At 34.2% G+C, this 21,883-nt stretch overlaps 2 pseudogenes; both read right to left on the bottom strand.

Annotated features, from left to right (window-relative positions):
• LOC109276680 (splicing factor 3A subunit 1-like) overlaps window positions 1–4,356 on the bottom strand; it is a 96,168-nt pseudogene extending 91,812 nt beyond the window's left edge.
• A 1,931-nt stretch (window positions 4,357–6,287) lies between these two features.
• On the bottom strand, window positions 6,288–7,157 carry LOC109276696 (translin-associated protein X-like; annotated as a pseudogene).
• Between the last annotated feature and the right edge of the window lie 14,726 nt (window positions 7,158–21,883).

Raw genomic sequence — 21,883 nt, 5'->3', positions numbered from 1 at the left:
CTGAAACTGAGAGTCAGAAGCTTAACCAACTGAGCCACCCAGGTGCCCCAGCTCATGGAATTCTATAGCAAAGCAAGAATGTATATGCAAAGTGTTATAAAAACATCCTAAAGAATATTTTTAAAAATATAATTAAAAAATAATTAACACACAAAAAAGGCAGCAATAAAGAAAGAAAGAAAATACAGGGCAAATACAAAAGAAAAAAAAACAGTATCAAAGACTTAGGCCTATTCATATATTAATTTTTGGGAGTTTTTCTTTTAGGAGCTTAAGTGTGGCATTCTTTATGTGTATCTGGCTTAATATGTGAGTTGATTTCTACCACCCACTTTGGAAATTTCTTCATCAGTATCTCTACAATGACCGATTGTATCCTATTATAACTCTTCTCTTGTGCAACAATATTTATATTTTTGTTAGTCTTTTCACTCTGTTCTATGTATCTCATATGATCTCTTCTGTATTTTACACATTGTCTCTCTATTATTCAGTCTGAGTATTTCTCAATCTATTTTTCAGTTCATTATCTCTTATTTGCCATTAAATCTATCACACTCATAGTTTATTTGATGTTTTTAAAATTCTTATTTGCTTCATCTTTATAATGTCTGCCAATATTTTCCTTGTTCTTACATCCTTAGATTTATTTATCATAGTTAATTTGAAGTCCGTGTTTAAAAATCCCTTTAAAATATCTCTGGTCACTTTATATTTTGAATTTTTCTTTTTAAAAAAGTTCTATGTTCTGATAAAATTGTTTTTTTTTTTTTTACACTGACTTGTAGACATATGTATATATGAGATTTTTGCTGTCATTGTCCTTCAGGGAATATTTATGGTTCCTTGGGGCAGGCTGCTATTCTCTGCCTACAAGCAATCCCGTATCACTTTTCCCACATGGAGACTATGATCACGTGAAACCAGGCTTTAGCCTTTTGTGACTGAGTGATCTATTTATGCTTCACCTTTCATTCCAATGTGGATCTTTCAGATTCTCAATCAATAGCTTGGGAAATTTACAGTCTTCATTTCAAGTGGGCTCTCAAACTCCCATGAAACTGCAAAATCTTTGCTCAGCTCTTCAGCCTACTGCCACCGGTTTCCCTTTCTGAATCAGCAATCATTTCAAAAGAAAAAGTGGCCCCAAACACCCATGTCATCACTTTGTACTTTCCTCCAATCTAAGATTACAACCCCCCAAATTTTCACTGTCTTTGTAGCTTCCCATTGCCGTCATACAGAATATTTTCATATTTTGTCAGATTTTTAAAAGGAAAAGTTAATCATAACTTCATGTGATTTTTAGAATGACCTTCCCTTTCGTCTTGCCTTCTTAGTTTGTTAAGGTTTCTTAATGGCCAGAGGGTATTAGTTTTCATATACTGTGATCTTTGATTTTTAAACTGTTAAGCTTTACTTTAAAAAGTAAAAGAAAAAAAGTAGGTCGTCAGAGCTAAAGATGAGAATGGGTATTCAGAGTGTATTTAAAAAGTGTCTAATAGACTGGAATACCTAATAATGCAAATATACATTCAAAGACTATAATATAATAACAAGGCTGAACTGAAATTAAAGGACATGTTCTCCAGAATTTGAAGGGAAAAAATCATGGAAAAATCAATAACTTTAACATTAGCATTCATTCAATGGGAAGTGATTCATAACTAATTCATTTCACCATCTCATCTATATTTCACTGATGTGAACAAATAGAAATGTATGGTTTGTAATAAATAAGTTATGGATATGCTTTATGTTTAATATATGTAACCTTGATTTAATACAGTTTCTCAGAGATCCAATAATGCTGACTTATATGATTTATAACTTTTTTCTAACATTTTGTGTTCAAAAGGTAATTCTGCTAACTCTCAATTTCTCAGTATAACCCAGAGATTATTCATTTATTAATAAATTTTGTGAAATTCCTTCACCAGGGTAGTTGACACAGATTGTTTCCAGATAGAACATATTCCTCATTAATCCCTTCACAGCAAAATATCTCTTTTTTACCTATATTTCTGTCCAAATATCTAAATAAGTAAAGCAATACACCCTTAAAACCAATAACAGATGGTATAAACTTCCTGGACAATAAAACCACAATTGTAGATTTTTTAAGTACATAGTTTCTTACTGTCCTATTAAAATTTTTCTAGTATATACAGAATTAAGAGAACAGGAGAGAGGAGCAAATTCAGAATGAGAGAGTGAAACAGAAAGAAGGAAAGAAACAGAAAGAGACAGAGAAAATATTCTGATGAAAAAAGTGAAGATTTAAAGTTGGTTTAAGTTGACCTAAGTTGATTAAATGTTAAATGTCAATTTGGTTATGTTTTTAAGTGGCATATTTTGTGCTTTTGTTTTTTTTAATTTTTATATGCAATGATTTGTTTTTGTTCATTTTTTTAAAAGTGAGCTCTATGCTCAATGTGGGACTCAATCTCAAAACCCTGAGATCAAGAGTCTCATGCTCTACCGACTGAGCCAACTAGGCACACTTGTTCTATTTTCTTTATAGAAAATAAAGGTAGCATAGGTGTATGCTTTGGGATCCTGGTGGGAAGAAGGAAGTACTGATGTTTTGTGCTGCTTTTAGGTGAACTGATGGGATGAATGAGTGATAGAATACTATCTCAGTCCATTTGGGCTGTTAGAACAAAAATATCAAACACTGGGTAGCTTAAACAAAAAACTCTTATATCTTACAATTCTGAAGGTTACAAGTCCAAGATCAAGTTGCAGACAGATTCATGTCTGGGAAGGGTCTGCTTTCTGGTTCATAAGTGGCCTTCTTCTCATGGTGTCTTCACATGGTAGAAGGTACAAGGGAGTTCTCTGGGGTCTTTTATAAGAGTACTAATCCATTTATGAGGATTCTGCCCTCATGATCTGATCACCTCCCAAGGTCCCTACCTCCAAATATCATCACACTGGGGATTAGGTTTCAACATATGAATTTTAGGGGACCACAGTCTTTATAATTCTGCCCTGGCTCCCCAAAACTCATGTCCTTGTCACATGCAAAATAAGTCCATTCCATCTCAATAACACCAAAAGTTTTAACTCATCCCAGCATCAACTCAAAAGTCTAAAGTATAAAATCTCATAAAAATCAGATACAGGTGAGACTGTGTATATAATTCATCCTGAGGCAAATTGCTATCCAGATGTGAACCTTGTAAAGCCAAACAAATTACAAGCTTCCAAAATATAATGGTGGGACATACGTAAGATAAACATTTCCATTCCAAGAGGGAGTAACAAAAATGAAGAAAGAGGTAACAGGTTCTAAGTAAGTCTCAAACCTAATGCTGAAAAATAACAATAAACCTTAAAACTCAAGAATGATAACCTTTGGCTTACTGCTCAGTCTTCATAGTCTCCTGGGGTGGCAATGTCACTCCCTGGGCTCAGGGGGAGAACCCTGTAGTGGCTCTCTACCTGGGTCCTACCAGTCTGACTGGTGGCTCCATCCTTTAAAATCCAGGTAAAGGTAGACATGTCCACTTGGGCTTTTACACACTGCTTGCTGGTGAGGACTGTGGCTAGAGGAAGCTACTGAATTTGCTTCCTGTGCACTCCTGAGTGGAGGCTATCATTGCACTAGAGCCTACCAAAACCATACCTGGGACAGTGAAGGAGCCTGGTGCCAGAGTGTGAAGGGAGCCTGCAAGGTTAGGTGGCACCTGGCACTGTGTGAACAGTGGGTCACAAAGGCACAGGTCCTCCTTTGAAACCACACTTCCTCCCAGGTCCTTACATTTTGGGCCTGTGATTAGTAAAACAGACCTGATGATCTCTGAATTGCCTTTGGAGTCATCCTTCCATGGTCCTGAACAATAGCTCTTGGTTTCTGGTGTGATGGCTGACCCACACAAATCTTCTCAAATGGCCAATTGGCCACAGCCCTTAGTGTTCTCATATTTTGTAATATGGATAGGCTAAGAATTTTCCTAAGTTTTAAGTTCTACTTCCTTTTTTTCTTAATTCCATCTTTAAGTCATTTCTCCCTTCACATAGTTTACTATAAGCAGTCAGAACCTTCAACGTTTTGCTTAAAAATAGCTTCAAATAACTATCCACTTCATTACTCACAAGTTCTACCTTCCACAAAACAATAGAACACTAACACAATTAAAGCTTCAGATGCTTTATAACAAGGTTTTCCTTACCTTCTGTTTCAATAACATGTTCCTCAGTTCTATCAGACCTCACCAGAATGGCCCTTACTGCTCTTATATTTACCAACATTCTGTTCAGGATTACATGAATATTGTTCATGTTTAATGCTTTATCTATAGCTCTTTTCTTTCTGAGCTGTAAGAGAATCACCTTCAAAGGTATGCCCATGGCACTATAGGCATTTTTTATCATCACTTCAACACTCTTCCAGGCTCTACTCATTCTCCAGGATCAAAGCTGCTTTCATATTTTTAAGTATCGGTTACAGAAGCACCTCACTTCTTAGAACCAATTTCTGTTTTAGTCCATTTGGGTTGCTGTAACAAAATTCTATAGACTGTATGGTTAAAAAAATATTTATATCTTAAATTTCTAGAAAATGGAAGTCAAAATCCAAGTTGCCCATATACTCAGTGTATGGTGAGGGCCATATCCTGATTCATAAAAGGCTGCATTCTTGCTGTATCTTCACCTAGCAGAAGAGACAAGGGAGCTCTCTGGAATCACTTTTAGAGGACACTAATCTCATTCATGAAATATCCACCCTCATGATTTCCCAAAAGGCTCACCTCCAAATTTAACCAACCAACCTAATTTATTATGCATATGTATATTTTATTTTCCTTTATATGACTTTTTTTTTTATTTCACTTTCAAAGGATCAGGTTCTTGCAAACAGAGCAGCTAATCTTTCCAAAAATAAAATCCAGTACATAGATTCCCAAAATTCACAAAACCAAAAGGAAATGTCTGGTTGTCAGCCAATAGCATTATGCTCAAGTCAGTTTCATATCACAGGGAAGAATCTATAACGAATTTCATAGGCAAACTCCAATTCTAAACATTACTAGAGACTATCATTGCTATTCCCAACTCTGTTGACAACTGTCTTTTTGCTGAGATGTACATGATAAATTTTCTGTGGCAACTTTTTTACTATCAAATAACACAATCTGACAACTATAAAGGTTTGAATTAACTTAGTATTTGGAAAATTTCAAACTTCATTATAATTATTTAAATGTAATTTGTTATAAATGCATTTACAAGAAACATGCCAAATGTAATATAATGACAACAAAAGAACTGCTAATAACCATTACTAAAAGCTTTCTCAGATGTATGTACAAGTACATAATTAAACTTAAATACCAGTGAAAATATTAGCTCCAATTCGCTATCAGACTTTCTGTGATAAAGGATAAAAATTAAATGTAAAAACTAAAATCAGGGTATCTGTCGATTTTTCTGGAAGGTTGTTTCAAATGGATTCAAAATTGCCTGAACACTGGCAAGAATATAATAGGAACTCTCACTATAATACCTCAGAAAATTAAGTACACTGATAACCTGATATATATATTTTTAATTATTGTTCTGTGGAATAAACCTATTTTGGAGACTTGGCAAAATATTACCAAGAAATTTAAACAGGAAAGTCAAGTCCAGATGTACAAGTAAGAAATCTTTTTTCTACATATAACAAAATCACTAAGTTAAATCATAAATGACTTCCACTAAATATTAACACTCCAAAATTCACACAATATGAATTAAAATAGGTATAGCAGAAAGTGCTCTCTGAAGCATGTTCACATTCCTAAGATAAACAACGAAGTGTAGCCACCAAAAATTCAGATAGGCATAGGTGCAAACATTTGCATGCAAACTTTTATAAGACATAAGAAATTATTTGTTTTGATAATTTTATGCACTGCTTATATACATTTTAAAACAAGTACAACTGAAAACATTTTTTTAAATTTTTTTTTAACGTTTTATTTATTTTTGAGACAGGGAGAGACAGAGCATGAACAGGGGAGGGTCAGAGAGAGGGAGACACAGAATCTGAAATAGGCTCCAGGCTCTGAGCTGTCAGCACAGAGCGCGACGCGGGGCTCGAAGCCACGGACCATGAGATCATGACCTGAGCCGAAGTCGGCCGCTTAACCGACTGAGCCACCCAGGCACCCCCTTTTTTTTTTTTTTTTTTAATTTTTAACATTTCTATATAAAAACCACAATAAACTCAAATGAAATACTAAATAATAGTCTTACAAACTGATCTCTCAAGAGAATAAAAACTGAAGTACGGTATTCTAAGAAATGCCCTTATCTTGATCAATCATTTCTGTTTTAACTGAAAAGACATCTGCCAGCATATGTTCTGGAATTTCTGAACCTCTGACTTTAAAGGCATAACCAAGTATTATCCACTTTGGCCAAACTTTGTCTCAAGGTATACAGCTTCTTAGAAACTGCATAAGGTCCATATTGCCAGTGAATAAAAACCCATCATAAACCTGATGTAAAAACTGGCTCACCTCAAAAGGGGGTGTCAATGTCCCCCTTTCCCCATCTGTTAATACACATCTGCATCAACTCTCCAGTTAAATGAGCCACTCCCAGAAGGTAATCAACAGGGGTGATTTTTAGTTTCCAAGTCCCAAACTGCTTATCCTGTGCATCAAAGGAGGGGGTCTCATTTTCTTTTCCATATTATTCTGTGGTAAATATCAATTATTTAACTTCATCCATATTGGTAAGTGATCATGTTCTGATGAGGTGTTGAAAAGAGATAATGTCCACATATTCCTTCAGTCCTATAGTAACGGCTCTATGGACTTGATGCATGTCTTGTCCTGAGAGCTCTTGAGCTACTTGTAACACCTTTTGTCTAATACCATCCAATTTAATTTCCGAGTCAGTCAGTATTTCTTCCATATCAGGAGAACTCGTAAGCCAATGGAGATGAAAAATTGTCCTTCTATGTTTAACAGTTATATCTCCATAAAGTTTCACAAGTCTCTCCTATTTGTCATGTTTTGCATCAAGTTTCTGCTGAAATGATTTGAAGGCCAATATCATAGGTGGAGGTGAATGAACATCCTTCCCTTCTCTTCTCTGGTTATGTGGGGAACTGTTATGCTTCCCTTTCCTGAACCTCCTGATCCTTCTTTGCTGCTCATGTTGGCATGGCCTACAGTGAGATGAGCAGAGACTGAGGGCCTTGGAGCCAGTGGAGTGTGTAAGGTGCTGGCTGGAGAGCCTGTTGAGTAGCCCTCTGCAGCAAGCCAAGACAACGCAATTTATTAATTTACTGGTGTAAATAACACACACACACACACACACACACACACACTTGGCATAACTCCTAATGATATGCTGTATTCTTATGATGAATTTTGAAAACCAACCATATTAACTTTAGGAACAGTGGTAAATCTTGGTGTTCGGTTTTATGTTTAAAGACTAAAGGCTCTTGGTATTTAGTTTTATGTTTACTTGGCTAGGACTTATGTTGTGTTTAAATCTGCTCTAGCTGCAGATGTCAGAAACTAAAATTCCTTTTGCAGCTTTTGTCTCCTCTGTTGTCTTGGATTTTCCTTGAGACTCCTTTTTGAATAGGGTCTGAGTCTTACAATTCTTTTCAGCCTCAATTCCCAGGTAGCATATAGAAGCCTGTTGATGTGGCAGTAAGATGTGGGGCAAGAGAAATGTTCTCTAGTGGTAAGATCAAATTGGGTCATTTTCTGGTATGTCTATGTCCCTGAACTGTGATCTTCACAGGTGCTACTTAGCCTTTTTCTTTCTCTCTTTCTTTTCTTCTTTCTTTCTCTCTCTTTCTTTCTTTCTTTCTTTCTTTCTTTCTTTCTTTCTTTCTTTCTTTCTTTCTTTCATTTTTTTTCCCCCACCTTAGGTGACACAGGAAGGCTGGGGCCTGGAGGGCGGGGGATGGGTATTTCCCTTACTTCACACTGGTAAAATAATTTCCATTATGGACATGCCTTTATTAAAGAGAGAGACTTCTCTGAGCATACTCAAAAATGATACTTTCCCTTATCCCTGTTGTGGAGGGATATTTCTCAGATCTTCACGGTGAGAACCTGGCAAGGCCCCTGGAGGAAAAACTACAAAAGTGCAGGAGATCCTTGGGGCGGATTTTCCTGAAGTTTTTATATCTCAAGATAGTCAACACTAGCCTCTAGCAATTAGTCAACTGTCCTTTATGACTACTAATGCTGACTCAAGTGGCTGTTTCTGCTTCTGATAAACTATAAGCTTTGCATCTGATGGCTTTCTTTCCAATTTCTCAGGGCAATGGTTTGCCCTGTGGCCTTGATCATCTGATGGATCTAAGAGAGTTGGTTTGTTTTTGTTTTTTTTTTTTCTTCAGCTTTTTGTGTGTGTAAGAGAGAGAGAGGGAGAGAGAGAGGGAGAGAGAGGGAGAGAGAGGGAGAGAGAGAGAGCGAGCAGGAGCACAGGAGAGCGGCAGAGAGAGAGAGAGAATTTTTTAAAATTTTTTTATCATTTTATTTATTTTTGAGAGACAGAGCATGAATCGGGGAGGGACAGAGAGAGAGGGAGACACAGAATCTGAAGCAGGCTCCAGGCTCTGAGTTGTCAGCACAGAGCCTGATGTGGGGTTCGAACTCAGGAGCCGTGAGATCATGACCTGAACCAAAGTTGGACACATAACCAACTGAGCCACTCAGGGGCCCTGAGAGAGAAAAACTTAACCAGGCTCCTCACCAAGCATGGAGTCTAATATAGGCTCATCTCATGACCGTGAATTCATGACCTGAGCAGAAATCAAGAGCCAGACAATCAACCAACTGAGACACCCAGGTGCCCCTGGGGTGATGTCTTAAGAATCACTGTAAAATTTATGAGTTTTAAGTATAATATCACTCACATTTATAATTATTGCCAGAAAACTAAAGAAGAATTTAAATCTGAAATTAAATAAATCAAGATAACTTATCAAAAAATGTTTATTAAAATTTTACCTGCAGATTTTATTCCAAAACAAACTTACATGATGGCATTTTATTTAAACTTTTGAAATAGGAAGAATGCTAATTACTGTGGTATTTTTAGTTACATTGGAAAAGGTAGTACAGTAACAATCAGAACAATGTTTTGATAACATTTTGAAGTAGTTATAAAATGTGTCAAACGTTTTCTGATATAAATTTGAATTTTTGAGAAACAATAAACTTTTTAAAGACAAATACATCATATAAAGATAAAAAGTATTATAAACTTTCTAAATACTGAAAACATATATTTTTATTTCCTATGTTTTTATTCTATATATGTATGAAATGACTTTGTATATTAGATGTCATCTAAAAAATTCTCAGTTTGTTATATTTTCTCCAATATCTTTACAGTGTTATTATGCTAGTACTACTGAGAAGGTGATCTTAATATAATTAGTGTTCTATGAAAATAAAGTGAGATTCACAGATTCAAAATTATTTTCCTTCTAACATCCAAGAGTATTTGTTGAGGGTTTTTATCATGAATGTTATAAAATGGATGTTATAGTTTGTTAAATGCTTTTTCTGCCTCTATTAAAATGATCATATGGTTCTCATCTTTTCTTTTATTAATTTGGTGTGCCAGGTTGATTGATTTGTGAATAATGACCCATCTTTGCAACCAAAGAATAAATCCCTCTTGATTATGATGAATAATTCTTTTAATGTATTGTTGGATTCAGTTTGCTATTATTTTATTGAGTATTTTTGCATCCATGTTTATCAGTGATATTGACCTGTAGTTCTCTCTCATAGTGGAGTCGTTACCTGGTTTTGGTATCGGCATAATGCTGATCTCATAGAATAAACTGGAGGTTTTCCTTTCTTTTTTATTTTTTTGGAATAGTTTGAGAAGAATAGGTATTAACTCTTCTTTAAATGTTTAGTAGAATTCACCTATGAAGCCATCTGGCCCTGGACTTCTGCTTGTTTGGAGTTTTTTTGATTACTGATTCAATTTCTTTGTTGATTATTAGTCTTTTCAAGTTTTCTATTTATTCCTGTTTCAGTTTTGGTTCTTTATATGTTTCTAGGAATTTATCCATTTACACTAGGTTGTCCTTTTTGTTGGCATATAGTTTTTCAAAATATTATTATTATTGTTTGTATCTGTGGTATTGTTATTTCTCTTCTCTCATTTCTGATTCTACTGATTTGGGTCCTTTATCTTTTCTTTTTGGTAAGTCTGGCTAGAGGTCTACCAATTTTATTTCAAAGAACAAGCTCCTGGTTTCACTTATTTGTTCTACTGTTTTTGTTTTTGTTGTTTTAGTTTCTGTATCATTTATTTATGCTCAAATCTTTATTATTTCCTTACTTTTACTGGCTTTCGGCTTCATTTTTTTAGAGGGAACATATATCAACATAATAAAGTCCATATACGAAAAACCCACAGCTAATATCGTCCTCAATGGGGAAAAACTGAAGAGTTTTTTAGGAAGAGGACAAGGATGTCCACCTTAACCACTGTTATTTAACACAGTACTGGAAATTTCTAGCCACAACAATCAGACAACAAAGTCTGATGGCTGTCAACAAAAGACAAAGGTTAGTTGGCCTGTCATTTTCAAATAGTTAAAGCTTAATTTCTTCCTTGCCAATTTGGATGCTTTTATTTCTTTTTGTTGTCTGATTGCTGTGGCTAGAAATTTCCAGTACTGTGTTAAATAACAGTGGTTAGAGTGGACATCCTTGTCCTCTTCCTGACCCTATGACCCAGCAACAGCACTGCTAGGGATTTACCCAAAGGATACAGGAATGCTGATGCATAGGGGCACTTGTACCCCAATGTTTATAGCAGCACTTTCAACAATAGCCAAATTATGGAAAGAGCCTAAATGTCCATCAACTGATGAAAGGATAAAGAAGTTGTGGTTGATATATACAATGAAATACTACTTGGCAATGAGAAAGAATGAAATATGGCCTTCTACAGCAATGTGGATGGAACTGGAGAGTGTTATGCTAAGTGAAATAAGTCATACAGAGAAAGATACCATATGTTTTCACTCTATGTTTCACTCTTCACTAAGTTTCACTGAGAAACTCAACAGAAGACCATGGGGGAGTGGAAGGGGGGAAAAAAGTTACAGAGAGGGAAGGAGGCAAACCATAAGAGACTCTTAAAAACTGAGAATAAACTGAGGGTTGATGGGGGGTGGGAGGGAGGGGAAAGTGGGTGATGGGCATTGAGGAGGGCACCTGTTGGGAGGAGCACTGGGTGTTGTATGGAAACTAATTTGCCAATAAATTTCATATTAAAATAAAATAAAATAAAATAAAATGCAAAAAAAAAGAAAGAAAAAGAGAAAAGAAAATGACATGACAGTCTATGTAGAAAACCCAAAGGACTCCAACAAAAGTTTGCTATAAGTGATACACAAATTCAGTAAATCCACAGGATACAAAATCAACATACAGAAATCTATTGCATTCTATATACTAATAATGAAGCAGCATAACAAGAAATTAATCAATCCCATTTACAATTGCATCAAAAACAACAGGGGCTTTAGGGGCTCGGTTGGTTAAGTGTCTGACTCTTGATCTCAGCCAAGCTCTTGATCTCAGGGTTGTGAGTTCAAGCCCTGCAACACTGGGCTCCATGCTGGGAGCAAAACTTACTTTAAAATGAGAGAGAGAGACAGAGAGAGATACCTAAGAACAAACCTAACCAAAGAGGTGAAAGACCTCTCTCTGAAAATTAAAAAAGACAGATGAAAAAAATTGAAGATGATGTAAAGAAATGGAAAAAATATTCCATGCTCATGGGTGACAATAAAAGATATTGTTAAAATGTCTATACTACCCAAAGCAATCTACACATTCAATGTAATCACTATCAAAACATCAACAGCATTTTTCACAGAGCTAGAAGAAACAATCCCAAAATATATATGGAGCTACAAAAGACTCCAAATAGCCAAAGCGATCTTGAAATGGAAAATCAAAGCTGGAGGCATCACAATTCTGGACTTCAAGTTGTATTACAAAGCTGTTGTGAACAAGACAGTATGGTACTGGGGCACCTGGGTGGCTCAGTCGGATTGTCTGACTCTTGATTATGGCTCAGGTCATGATGCAAGGGTTGTGGGATTGAGCCCTACATGGGGCTCTGTACTGAGCATGAAACCTGCTTGAGATTCGCTTTCTCTCTCCCTTGCCTCTCTCCCCCACTAATTTGCTCTCTCTTGCTCTCTGTTTAAAATTAAAAAAAAAAAAAAAAAAAGACAGCATGGTACTGGCACAAAAACAGAGACATAGATCACTAGAACAGAATAGAAAACCCAGAAATGAACCTACAATTATGTGGTCAATTAATCTTTGATAAAGCAGTAAAGATTATCCAATGAAAAAAAGAGTTTCCTCAACAAATGGTGTTGGGAAAACTGGACAGCAACATGTTAAAGCATAAAACTGAACCATGTTTTTACACCAAACCCAAAAATAAATTCAATATGGATTAAGACCTAAATCTGATAACTGAAACCATAAAAATCATGGAGGAGAACACAGGCAGTAACCTCTTTGACATAGGCCATACCAACTTACTAGACATCTCCTGAGGTAAGGGAAACAAAGGAAAAAATAAACTATTGGGGCTTTATCAAAATAAAAAGTTTCTGCACAGTGAAGGAAATAATCCACAAACCTAAAAGTCAATCTACAGAATGGGAGAAAATATTTGCAAATGACATATAAGATAAAGGGGTAATATCCAAAATACATAAAGAACATATCAAACTCAATACCAAAAAAATAAATAATCCAATTAAAAAATTGGCAGAGGACATAGATATTTGTCCAAAGAAGACACACAGATGGCTAACAGATACATGTAAAGATGCTCAACATCACTCATCATCAGGGAAATACAAATCAAAACTACAGTAAAATATCACTTCACACCTGTCAGAATGGTTAAAATCAACAAAACAAGAAACAACAGGTGTTGGCAAGGATGCAGAGAAAGGGAAACACTCTTGCACTATTGTTGGGAATTCAAACTGGCACAGCCACTCTGGAAAACAGTACAGAGATTCCTCAAAAAGTTAAACTAGAACTACTCTTTGAACCAGCAATTGCACCACTAGATATTTACCCAAAGGATACAAAAATAGTAATTCAAAGGGATACATGCAACCCGATGTTTATAGCAGCATTATTTACAATAGCCAAATGATGGAAAGAGCCCAAATGTCCATTGGCTGATGAAAGTGTTGAATCACTACATTATACACCTGAAATTAACATTATCCTGTATGTTAACTAACTGGAATTTAACTAAAAACTTAAAAATAAATTAATTAATTAAAAAGCAGTCTGACATCTCTTATTTTTATAATAAATATGTTCTAAACATAAAGCTTTTGAAGATACTTCTAAAATGCGTATTACCATTTTTTAAATATTTTTCTTTTTTTAAATCCTGACTCTACTTTCTGAATACTTCTATAAATTTCAATAGTCTAAAGTGAGTATCTTGTCTAGTCATCAACCCAATTACATCATCTTACAGGAACTTATGTACATGCATACAGTGATATGCCTTCAAGGGCAGATGATTCTACCTGTATTGTTTATTACGCTTATAGACACAAAGTATCTTCTGAGTCAGAAATTTCTAGTTAGCATTTTTTTAGTAGACAATGAAATAAAAAAAAATAATTAAAACAGTACTTAGAATCAAGACTGGTCTCTGTGTAATCCTTTTGCTTAGTATCTAGTTGTGTTCATTTGGCCCAAGCAATGTTCTACTCAGTCCTGTTTTCCCTATGAAATAACAATTATACTATATGTTCATTCAGTTTATTTAACTGTAAGAATTAAATAAAATGTGTTCAAGAGATTAAGTTGTGTAAATAGGGAAACTGACTGAATTTGCCAAGTATAGCTTTTTATAGTGCTCCCAAACTCACCAATTATGCATACATTAATATTGCTGAGATGATTAAGAGAACATGTGAAAGCACATAAAAAATTACAAAATTCTGAAAAATAACTGATGCCATTTTCTTAATCATGGGTTATGTTACTCAGTATATTCTGTGCATCTACATTCCTTTGATTTTGAATCAACTTTTAATTAACTTTACAAAAGAATTCTCTAGTTCTAGCCATGAATCCTGATGGAATAATATCTTAACCCCAGGGGAATGGAAATAAATCAATCTCCTTCCATTTTAATGATGAGAGGACCAACAATTTCTCCAAAAGCAGTTACATTTGCTATACTAAAAATCATGTGTGAGGTTTATACAACAAATCCTTATTTCTAGCACACTGGACCAAAATAGATTATTTTAGAACTAAAATTTCTCCACACTATATAAATCGAATTTCAATTTAAATTCATTCTAAGCCCATCTATAACTTTTAGATCACTGCTTCTGGGGAGTGTTGATGCAGAAAATCACATTATTTAAAGGGAAATGTTTTAAGATGACTTTAATTTTAAAACGCAAAATCATATATCTTAACAATAGATACTGGATAGGAAGCTTATCTCTATACTCTAGGAGTTTTACATTTTCCCTATCTTCTTATAAGTCAGGGCATTCATTCAACTAGTCAATGTAAGATGTAGTAAAATTCCTGGCTACAATTTATTCACAACCGTTTGAAGAAGAATAGTTGATGGATTGATATATTCTGAAATTGTGTACTGAGCTAGAAGAAAACAAATCTGTAAAATATATAAACCTTTTGTCAGGCTTTACAAGTTCAAAACCATTTGAAGCTTTTCTACATCATTCCTGATGTTTAAATACCTGTGTGATGACATATTGAGGTTAGAGTTCTCAATGAAGCAGCGCTGTGTATTTGAAAGCACTTGCATCGATTTTATCACTAGATAGCAACAATTTGACAACTGATGGATTATAGGGACCACAGTCCATTAACTCTACATGCCTATCTGTTATCAGTAGACTTTTAAAGTCTCCTTATTTTTTATCTGCACTTTTGATATTTCCTTAAAAAGGCACACTTTTATTTGAGCAATATATTTTATGCTCAAGAAATCAATGATATTAATTACATAGAGTAGACTTAAGTAATATGTATCCAAATCGACTGGCATGTCTTAGTACTTTATTTTAACCAATAACATAAAATAAATGTTGATTCCATAAAGAGACAGCATTGATCTTTATTTTCTGCTGAATTCTTAGTTCTTAATAAATCATTCTGTTTATTGATAGTATTGCTGGGCATGTGGGAATTGTTGGTTGATATGTCATTAACAAATCTCAGAAGGCTAAATCAACACTCTATAATGTCAGTTGAATCTTTAACACAGAGAAATTCTTTTATAATAATATGATTTATTATAAATAAATCTAAGGAGGCTGAAGAAACATTTTAAAATCATAATGTTAGGACATTTGAAAATCTTAACGTTTGGTAAGCATGGAAAGCAATTTATTCTATAGCTGATAGTTTTGATAGCAGTTTGATGGCTCTTTTTATACTAACTGCACTTGATATAATGAAATCCACAGGATCTAGTGAGCAGGGAGTCAAATTTATATGCCATAGAGGTATGAATAGAGATTCAAGTACTAGTATTTATTAGCTAAATTTCTCAATCTTTCTAAGTCTCAGTTTTGTTATCTGTAAAGTAAGAATAATTAGACTTACCCTGTTGTAGAGACTTAGATACAGTCTGAAGAGGACATAAAGTAGATTCTCAGCAAATGCATCAAACATTGTACAGACCATAGTTTCAAGCAAAACTAATTTGGACATTTGATGTAACTGACAGATGTAAAAACAGGATCAGATAAGAAAGAAAGCAGACTTTTTGTCACAGAGACAGTTAAAACTTCATGAAGATCCAAAGGAAATTTGATGTATGTGGCAGCACAAACCTTTCTTAGCTGAATGATTAGATTAAATCCCAGGAAAATTCTGTGTTACATTACATACAAAACAAAACAAAAAATTAGGGTGCTACACCTTCTCTAAATTTCAGACAACAGATTTTAATAATCTGTTAATTGGGGCGCCTGGGTGGCTCAGTCGGTTGAGCAACCAACTTTGGCTCAGGTCATGATCTCACGGTTTGTGAGTTCGAGCCCCACATCGGGCTCTGTGCTGACAGCTCAGAGCCTGGAGCCTGTTTCAGATTCTGTGTCTCCCTCTCTCTCTGCCCCTCCCCTGCTCATGCTTTGTCTCTCTCTGTCTCAGAAATAAACATTAAAAAAATAATAATCTGTTAATTGAAGAGGTGAGATTAATGATATGTAAGCAAGCAAGCATTATATAAGGGAACCTGATGTATTTTTAATCTGTTCCTTATATTAAAATAACTGTAACAAAACCCTATTATTAGCAATAAAATATAGTTTTAATATTAGTCTGAACACAGCATATGTGGTTATGTAAGTTATTTAAAGATAAAATTACATATAAATGTTTTATGTAAAAAGACATGTGAATCTCAAAAGTCTTATGAATTGTGAGTTAATATTAAAAATCAAGTCATTAGGAAAGGTTTTTTTTAATGTAATTTTCAATTAGAAAAATATTTTTAAACCATACATTATGGGTGCTTTGATGAAAAGAAGACCAAACAATTTGACCACAAACAATAGAAATGTATAGGTCAAGACAAGCCAACCAAAAGTATTTTTGTTCAAAACAAAATTGAAGGACAGAAGCACATGGGTGGCTCAGTCAGTTAAGCCTTCAACTTCCGCTCAAGTCATGATCTTTTGGTTCCTGAGTTAGACCCCCACCAGGCTCTGCAATGACAGCATGGAACCAGTTTGGGATTCTCTTTCTCTCCCCCTCTCACTTGGCCCCTCCCCTACTTGCGTACATGTGTGCATGCTTGCTCTCTCCCTTGCTCCCAAAACTTAAACAAACAAACAAACAAACAAACAAACAGTTTAACAGTTTATTGAAGGACAAATAGGAAACACAATAAAATATTCTCAACAAATGCTATATGATAATTTCTTATGTAGACTATATGTAATTTTCTAAATTAAGAACTCATAGAATTCATAAGTGATGATAATAAGATTTCTCCTCACAATATTATATACTAAGGACAACTAAGGACAAGAATGCATTTTTAAGTAAATATCTAATTAAACATCAGGAATTATCATTCTCAAAAATATTTCAGATATTCTCAAAGGGATGCATTACAAAAAACTACTGATCTATTACTTTATTGTTGAATCCACAAATATTTTCTGGTAACATGGTTTAATTGAAAAAAGATAATGCCAATGGAATAAATACCTTGACACATTGCTGGGAGTAGTTTAAAATGTCACAATTCTGGAAAACAATCGTGGGCTTTAAACATACTCATGTTAACCAGGTAAGTCCCATTGAAAATCACTTCCAAATGAAATAATTCCATATATTTGAAATATATGTTTTTGTTAAATAATTATTTAATAACAAACAACATATTAATGTATTTACTAGTTCTAGGTAACCTCAATTCCTTGAGGAAATAAAGGCAAAATTTTGAATTAAAATTTTGAGGGAAAAGACAAATATCCTAAACATTATGGTTTTTTTAATTCTTCATTTGTTTTGTGGCATATGCCAAATTATCCCATTACCTGATTTTTGTGCCTCTTTTTCAAAATGACATTAATTATATAGTGAATAATATATATGATTTTTAAAAATAATTCATACTCTTTCATAGAGTGGCAATGTAACTACCTTGTATGTTCAGTTTGTGTCCTACTAATGATTTTTTTTCAAAATTTATCATAGTCAATAATACATTATTCTATTTATTAAATGTAATTATTTACTGAACATTAAGTTTTGTTAAGTTCACATATACAGCTTTATGTTCAACTAATGTAGAGGGAAAAATAACTGGAGAAAGAATACAATGACTGATAGTGTTTGCTGATAAAATCTATTTAATGAAAGAAAGTCTAATAAAAAGGAGGCAAACATTGAATTTCTATTCTAAAAAGGTGCTAAAGTTTAAATAGTTGATTTCTAGAGATCTGTTTATGAACTAGTAAAATACAATGAATATTCAGTCACCTTTATAATAGGTGGAAAAACAGAACTTTCCTGAAGAAGCATGTTAACAATCTTGTAATTCCTTAATATATCAAGAAATGATACAGACACAGAAAGTTTACTTCTTTCATATTGTTATTCCTTATTAGAGAGAAATTTAATCACTTCCCCAGGGTCACTTTTAATAGAAGTTCCTGTCTACCACATAACATACTTGGGTTGGAGGTTTGGGAAGCTTTTTCCAATCTATCCTGTTTGAATCTACCTCATTAAGTTATCTTTCCATCCACAATGACTATGCTCCCAACTGAGTTGAAGCACATGTACCCCAAGTGAATGACACTTTCCTCTACTTTCATTATGTCCCAAATTCAAGTTACCATTATCTCTCACCAAGAATGGTCTAACAGCTATTCATACTACCTCCTTGCTTTCACGCATGCCCTGTCATGATCTGTCTTCCATAATGACACCAGAGTAATTATCTGGGAATAAAAATAAGATTATATATATCATTCAAATGCTTAAAACACTCCAAAGACTTTGCACTGCATGTAGAAAATATGCAAACATTTTAAGTTGGCCTCACAGTCACTACATGATACAACTCTGACTTCTCTAAATTCATCAAGTACAAACACCTTAATTCCTCGTGAGCTAGTCCAGGGTTTAACTAAACAAAACTAGTCCAGATTTAACTAAACAAAACAAAACAAAAAACACTGAAGAAAGAAAGAAAACATGAAGTTAAATTTAAATTTTAGATTAAAAAAAAACCTCTTTTCTAAGTATAAGCATGTGCCATACATTATTAGTTGGGATATAGTTCTAGGGAAAAGACAGAGACAGAGACAGAGACAGAGACAGAGACAGAGACAGAGAGAGAGACAGAGAGAGAGAGAGGTATTTATCTTTTCATTTAAAAATCAGTTTCAACTGAGTGCCCTGTATTTTATCTAGCAACACTAATTCTAGCCATCCCAAATTCTTTTATCTTCCTCAAAACTGTCAAACTTATAAATGCCACAGAGTTTTTGAACATGATCTTCTCTGTATCTGAAATGTTCTTTCTCCAGGTTTTCACATATAACAAATGTTAAAGTTTAAATTAAGCCCCAAAATAAAACATATGTGAAAATTCAAAATAGTGCTAAATAGCCATATACATTTTTTTCAAAGATTAGAAAAGCTAGTTTCTCAAGTCTAGGACCACTCCATGGTATCAAACATATAAAAAGGAATATACACAGGGGAGATCATTCTGGATTATCTGGATAGGTCCAATGTAATTGTGAGGGCCCGTACAAGAGAGACCCAGGAAGAGTCAGAATCAGGAAGAAAGCAAAGTAATGACAGATGCAGAGATTTGAGGAAGTTTGAAGGTAGAGGAAAGGACCCAAGCCAAGGAGTACAGTCAGCCTGTAGGCAGTCAGCCTACTGCAGGGCATCTGTAGGGCTCCCCTGGGAACCTTCAGAAGGAACCAGCTATGCAGATACTTTGATTTTAACCCCATAGGACTCAGTCCTCAAGACTATAAAAGAATAAATTTGTGTAGTTTTAAGTCATTAAATGTGCGGCAATTTATGTTAGTGACTACAGGAAACTAATAACACCAGCAAACTCATAGTCCCTGTTCTTTTCTCATTACATTTTCCGAACTAAAGCAGTCCTGATCTCGGGGGGAAAATAGCTGTTATTTCCAAATCATGGTCACAGTTTATGTTTTACCTTTGGATATTCTAATTAGTAAATTTTCAACTTAGAGTGAATTAAAGTTTACCTTTGCCCAAAATAGATCAGGAAAGTCATTGGATTTGCAAGTATACTCATAGATTCCTAGAGGTGAACTTATTGATCAAGGACTGTTCCTTTTAAAGGTACTTTATTCACGTTTGTCTTAAATTTGGCATTCAGACAGCACTCTAGTTAAATTAAGTCTCACTTAATCATTCTTCTTTATTACCCTGAATTTATTTTAAAATTTTTGTGGGGACAGTGGTTTCAACCTTCAACCCATTTTTAAAACAAGTATGATTAAATATTTTGGAATCTCTTAAAAAATAAGCTAAGCAAAATGCATTAAACCTTTTTATGTAGGCTTTGAAACAGTCCTGTTGACTAGAGAAAGTGCTTTTAGGCACTCCTTAAATGATATATAGTATGTGTATTTCTCCTCAGAAATCAAGCCACATAAAATACATGCATCTGGTAGCCTCTCTCCTCTGTTGCTAAGAGACAACAAATTATGTGATTCTAGAATTGGGGAACAAAGAAAATTACTATGTTTAAATCATGTTATAAAAAGAAGAGAAAAAGAGAATACAACAGGATTTTTTTTTCAAATACAAGCATTGCAAACATAATAATATTCACCAATATAAGACATTACAATATGAGCACCCTTATGATGAGCAGGTAGTAATGATAAGCAGGATGACAGACAAAACTGAGAACACTAAGAAATTCTTACATCTACAAAATCCAGAGGCACAGTATAAGTGTTGCTTTAATGTTAGAAAGACTACTTGGCTAATTTTTCAGTATGATAAAATAACTTCTTAAAATAGTATGATCAAACATCTTCAACATACCAATTCTATAGAAGTATGTAAACAATTTGGCAACTGGAGAAAAGATTCATATTTTGTGTACATTTATCTAAAATTAGTCAAGTCATTTGAAGATTATACAAATACAAAATAATGAATGAACTAAGGATAGGGAAAAAAGTCTTATCATTGCAATTTCCTCTGTAGGCAACTCTTCTACTGTCTGTCTATCCTGTAAGTACTGGCTTGCTCAAGACTCTGCCTCATTCCTTCTTAGTATTTTATACACTCTCCAAATAAAGTCCATGATAAAACTTAAAGTCAATAATTCATATCTCATTTTATCTCACTTAATGCTAAATTGTATTTCTATATACCTAACTAAACACTCAACCTCATTTCCAACTCAATCCAAAATTAAACACCTTCAAGAATCTCTTTCTCTTGTATTTCTAATATTGATTAATGACAGTCTCCTTTACTCATTTGCCCAAAGCAGAAACCATCCTAGATGTCATACATTTTCAATAGTTTATAAATTATTAATATTCTGTTCCCTCATCTTCATCCCAATTCCTCTACTTGCAAAATCATCATTTGCTTTTGAGGTTATCTCAAATCACTCTTTATTGCCCTCTTTAACTCTCCTTTTGCTTCCTATTATCATATAGCACTAATGTCATTTACTGGAAACCCAAATTCTTTACCAAATCCCCAATGATGACATAATAGAAATATTTCAATATATGATTCATCTCTTCTCTGAAACCTATATGCCCACTTGACCAGGCATGACTTTAAATTATACTTATTTTCTTGACTTTTCTTCAATCTGCACTGCTCTTGTGAAGCCTTCCTTGATTCCTACAGGTGGATATAAAATTCTTAACCTGTATTTCCACCATGCCTTCTTTAAACCTCACATGTTGATCAGAGGTTTTGGTTGCAAGCAACAGAAAATATTATAGCCATCACCATTTTAACATTGCATGGTATTCATCTTGTTATTTCACATTGTACTTTACTAACTGAATTCACATTTGCTACCCCATGAGATCTTTAATCATTAAGAATACTGGGAAAGTATTGAACAAAGTTCATGGCATGCAGTAGATGTTGCTTGTATTTATGCCAACTTAATTTTAAAGTTAATTACATGTAATAATTTAGATGAAATGGATTTATGTGTTTATAATATGACTAGGCAGAAAACAATACACTATGTGTGGCAGTAAGGTGAACTGGGTATTCTAAAGAGTCATCCCAATAAAATGAAGTATACGCAACATAAATTGTAACAGAGCTTA

The sequence above is a fragment of the Panthera pardus genome, unplaced genomic scaffold, assembly GCF_024362965.1.
Source record: "Panthera pardus isolate Hobbes unplaced genomic scaffold, ASM2436296v1 HiC_scaffold_21, whole genome shotgun sequence".
In the NCBI taxonomy this organism is placed as follows: domain Eukaryota; kingdom Metazoa; phylum Chordata; class Mammalia; order Carnivora; family Felidae; genus Panthera; species Panthera pardus.
The sequence above is the reverse complement of the archived record's forward strand: the minus strand, read 5'-3'. Positions and strand labels throughout refer to the sequence as shown.